We start from the raw sequence: 5016 nt of genomic DNA, 5'->3' as shown, positions 1-5016 counted from the left end.
GTACTGCACGTGCCTTGTGACTAATACAGTATACCCAAGTGTCATCCATCAGCAGTGAACACAAAGACAGGAGAACAAGAGCACTGAAAACTGAGTTCTTGAATTCTCACCCAGGGAAGGGTATTGATATCTTTTTTAAAATAGTCTATTCAAAAAGGCAATTCTGGAACTGAAGCAGCACTTTTTTACTTTTTTTCCTTTACTTGAAGAGGACTCTCAGGATGATATGATAACATTAAGGTATATTTGCTGCAAACAGATGAAAGAGCTTAGCTGGAATGAAAACACTGAATAGAGACTATATACTTGGCTACACGTGGGAAAAATAATCACTGCTTGGTTCATGTGCATCCATAAAGTGCTAGAGGATAGATGCAAGTAATCTGTTTGCAATTTCTCACACTTGGCAGATATTTATGGTTTGTCTAATTTAGAAGTGTCTTATAAAACTGTCCCTAACAGAAAATGGTAAGTACATATCATCAAAAAACATTTTCATTATAAAAACCTGCTTGTAATTGGTTGTGGGACCAATTTTTTTAATTGCACAGGAAGCTCGGACTAATTTCCATAAATTCAATCTTGTGCCAGAACCAAACTGACAGAAAGAGAGGTGGAAATCAGGCTCACTCTGTTTTTTCTTACTTCACAATCAGTGATATTCCCAAAATAATTTTAGCAATTTATACTTACCAAACTTATCAAGTTAAAAGATGTGAGGGGCATTCAGACAGTCAAGATGAGCATTCTTGGATTTCTGAAATGACTGGAGACCTGACTACACAATGGGAAGAAGAAAAGCTTGGATGCATGAATATCTTTAGGAGAAGATTATCTTCAATCTATGCTTATGTGGAAGATGACACTCTTTCTCTCAGAGCCTTCATGTGGACATTATAGTTGAAACATAGGAACTATTTCAAAAAGTTGCACAATCTATGAACATTCCAAGTGCATGTTGGAGCATGGCTGTTGCGGTCCATAGCCTCAGGCCCTGACACATAGGGTTGTACACAGAGAAAACAACAACAAAGCTCCTGCTGCCAACAGCCAAAAGCCTGAAGCCTCGGGTCAGCATCTCTAACCTCCAGTTGCAATCACATGACTCAAAGGGATTGATTTTCCATAGCCCAGCTGGGTGACCATCAGTGGCCTTAACGCATATGTGAGAGTGCTGAGACAAGTCTCACTTTTACCAAAATATTGCTGTTCTGCTCCCCTTTACAACTCCATCCCTGTGATGGACCATTACTCTGTGCCATAATAAGGAAAATGAGGGGTGTTATGGGACCCTTCTCTTTTGTTTAAATGAACTGCTATTTTGGCCCAGTGGTCTATGGAAACACATCAGTGCTGTCGGTCTAAGCCAGATGTGAAGTAAAACAGCACTGAGCAGCTTGACCCTGTTTTACTTTACAGCCTCCAGCAGGGACAAAAGCCACCTCAGCAATGGCTCCATAAGGCAAGGGAGGGAATTCACGAGCACTGTTAGAAGTTTTTCTTACCAGGCTGTTCCAGTCAAGGTGACATGGAAACCAATAAACATTGTACATCTGGCCTGTCCGCTGCAACAGAAGCTGCACAGTTGGAGTGAAGGAAAAAAGTAAATACAGAACTCTTTACTATGAGGGTGGTAAGGCACTGGAGGAAGTTGTCCAGAGAAGCTGTGGATGCCCCTTCCCTGAAAGTGTTCACAGCCATGTTGGATAGGGCCCAGAGCAACATGGTCTAGTGGAAGGTGCCCCTGCCCATGGCAGGAGGGTTGGAACTGGATGATCTTTAAGTTCCCTTCCAACCCAAAGCATTCTGTGATTCTATGATTACATGAAAAATACACATCAGAATGTATCAGCAAGAGCTATAGTACACACAGCAGTGGAGCAGGTAATTACCAGCATTACCTTTTATTCATGTAAATAGTCCCAGTGGAGTGAATATGCTGTGGGCTTTGCTTGTTGTAAGGCTCTAAAATCTAGCTCAGAGTGACTAACCGCAGTATTTTAGCATGAACAGTTGGTGAATTATTTTTGACCCAGATGGTAACAGGCCCCCATCAAACGTTTTGTTTGACTCATGCCAGCTGAATGGCTCTGCTAATGATGCTCTCATGTTACATGAAAAATGGTTTACAGGTTTACATGATTTAGTATAACTCCCTATAGATCTTGGCAGCGTTTCACACAAGAACTACCCTCCTGATTTTTTAATGGAGTGTCTCAGTGTCTTATCTATTTTCAGCTCTTTGCCATTACCTGTCATAATACTGTGCATGATGGGAACATGCCAAGGGATGCAACGTCACATTTATAATTGTTAATATATAACAGGGCAGATATCCAAAGTGATAAGTATTTTAGAAATAATAATTTTTTTTTTTTTTTTTTTTTTTTTTTTTTTTTTTTGCTTTTCATATTTGTTCTCCAGTATTTTCAATTTTAAAGGCTGTTTGTTCTACTTCTGATGTCCTTGTTGTCAGTGGCTGAAATACTTCTTTGTAGCAGCCACAAAATAAGGAGCAGTATATCACTAGTCATCTGTAAACCTTAACTTAAAAATCCAAGCTTTGGAAGCTGATTGTCAAATCTGTTAAGCCTTCTTCTGGCTTGCAGTCATGATTTAAACAAATACAGTTTTTCTCTGCTAAATGTTTTTAATTGCTTGCAGGGCTTATCAGCATCTGCAGAGGTAAAATACTTCAACTCCCTAGTGAGCTGCATCATTTCCAGTTAGTTCCATGTCTTTTAATATCAATCCCATGTGCCTAGGATGTGATCTGCTAAACACACATAGATGGTAAGCAAAATATGCACATGCTGAATGATCATCTGAGAGGGAGGAGGAATCTGTTTTAAGCAAATGCATTTACAAGTCAGTGAAAACTCCATTTATAGGCAATGGAAAGAAACCATCCCCACCAGAGCACCCAACATGTCTGTTTAAGACAAGTGAGATCACTTTTTCTGGCTACCTGGAAAGTCGCTGTCAGGAGAGACTATGTTGCATGCTCAGGTCTGACCCATAGTGATCAAGAGGTATGATTTAATTAACTTAGCCATAGACTGTTAACTGACATGGGGCCCAGTGTTTCTCAGTGAGATTATATTCTATATTCAGAGTTGAAAAATTAATAAATGGATAATCTCTTATTAAGCAGGAATGGTTCTTACAAGTCTGCAAATTTATCATTCACAGCACATCAGTAAAATATACCCTTAGTATCAACCTGATGTCTGGAAGCCAAAGTGATCCTGGAATACAGGGAAACTTGACCCAAATCAGGAAATGTAAGTCACATTTGCAACCCTCTTTTACAGCAGCCAATTAAGCATGTCCCATAGTCTCATGGTCATTACTAAAAAGAAGTAGATGGATTATTTTGTTCCTTCAGAAAAGCTAGGTCCGTGTATACCCACACATCATTCTTATTTTTTATTTCAGTGTTCACTTCAGCACAATCAGTCATTAACTGTGGTTGTATAGTATATATTACGTATGTTCAAGCCCATACAAAGGCTATTTTTTGCATCTATAATTGAATTGATACAGAGCAGTTCTCAGCAGAAAACTACTCTGTGTTGCATATAATTTGTTCTTGGGGAGACATTAGCTGTACAGCTGTCTTCAGAGCAGTATGTGCATTTACCTAAACTAATAAATTTATTTCCCTAAGAAAAGCAAAAATGGTAACTGACTGACTTTTGTTTTTGAAAAAATATACATATAGGACTGTGTGCTAGAGTTCTAGTCTCTGGTAGACTATAAAGAATATTACTTCTTTACAAAAGTAAAGATATATTTCTTTAGATTTTAAAAGTAAGTATATGGATTTTCTATACCAGTGTAGAAAATCTCAATACCAAACCACTAGAGACTAATCATAACTATAGACTCTAAAGTGCAGAAGGAAGGATGTTTACAAGAACTGAGAAAGTGTTTACAAGAACTGAGAAAGCAGGACAAGGTCTAAGAAGGCTTAGGCTTTATCCTATAAACCACTTATTTGTGTGCTTCATATACTACATTCATAAAAGATGGCCTGAACTGTGGGATCTCCTCCTCATCAACATGCGAGAGACCGGGCACAGAGTGCTGAGTTCTTCACATCCTCACTCATGGGGAGAGATAATTCAGGGAACAGATCCCTACCAAATAAATAAACAGGCCAAGGCTGTGGATCACTTCCTAAATAGTCCAGCCTTTCCAGAGAAGGAACTGCTGAAGGAGCCATGGACATAGTGCAGTGCTGTTCTTGCCTGGTGCTGCTTATCCCTCCTGCTGGAGGAGAAGCAGAGGGGCAGCACCCATTGTAGCAGCTGGCAATCTAGGCACCAAAAACTACTCAGGAGGGAACTCTTGTGCTAGCCTGGTGCTTCTCAGAGGTAGATGAGTCCAGATGGGGATGTTACAGGGAAGACTGGATCTGACAAAGAAACCCGGGCTTAGTAAGGCCTTCACAGCTCCACAAACGCAGCCCCTCTATCACCACCGGTGGATGCCTGTCTGCAAGAGGAAGCTGCGACTCCTGCCCCTCTCTCAGCACCAGCTGGAACCAATAGCTCACGCAGGTCCAGGAGGAGGGCAGCATTTCCCAGAGGCGCCGTCTCTCTCCCCTCCAGTCCCTGAGCTCCGACAGGCTCCCGCCCGGGCCAGTGCCTCTCTCGTTTCCCGGCGGGAGCCGAGCGCTGCCCGGCGGCACCACAGGGTGTCAGCCTCGGCCCGGGCCCGCAGCGCGGCCCCGCTCTCCCGGGGGCTCGGGGACGCGCAGAGCTGCGAAACTGACTGCACACAGCCGCAGGTGACCACGGGGACACGCGTGGGGACCACACGCTGGCACTGCAGTGCCCCCCGGACCTGTGCAGGAGAGCCAGCAGCTACCGCATTTCAGTCTCTCCCACAAGAGACCGATTTTCAGAGCCTGGCCTGACTCTCAAGCAGTTGCTGGACAAATTGTACGTATCTGTATTAATCGTTTAAAGATTGCTATTTCAGATAGGCGTGGGTTTTTTCCCCCCTCAT

Source organism: Haemorhous mexicanus, chromosome 3, assembly GCF_027477595.1.
Source record: "Haemorhous mexicanus isolate bHaeMex1 chromosome 3, bHaeMex1.pri, whole genome shotgun sequence".
NCBI classification, from domain to species: domain Eukaryota; kingdom Metazoa; phylum Chordata; class Aves; order Passeriformes; family Fringillidae; genus Haemorhous; species Haemorhous mexicanus.
This window is presented reverse-complemented; position numbering follows the sequence as displayed.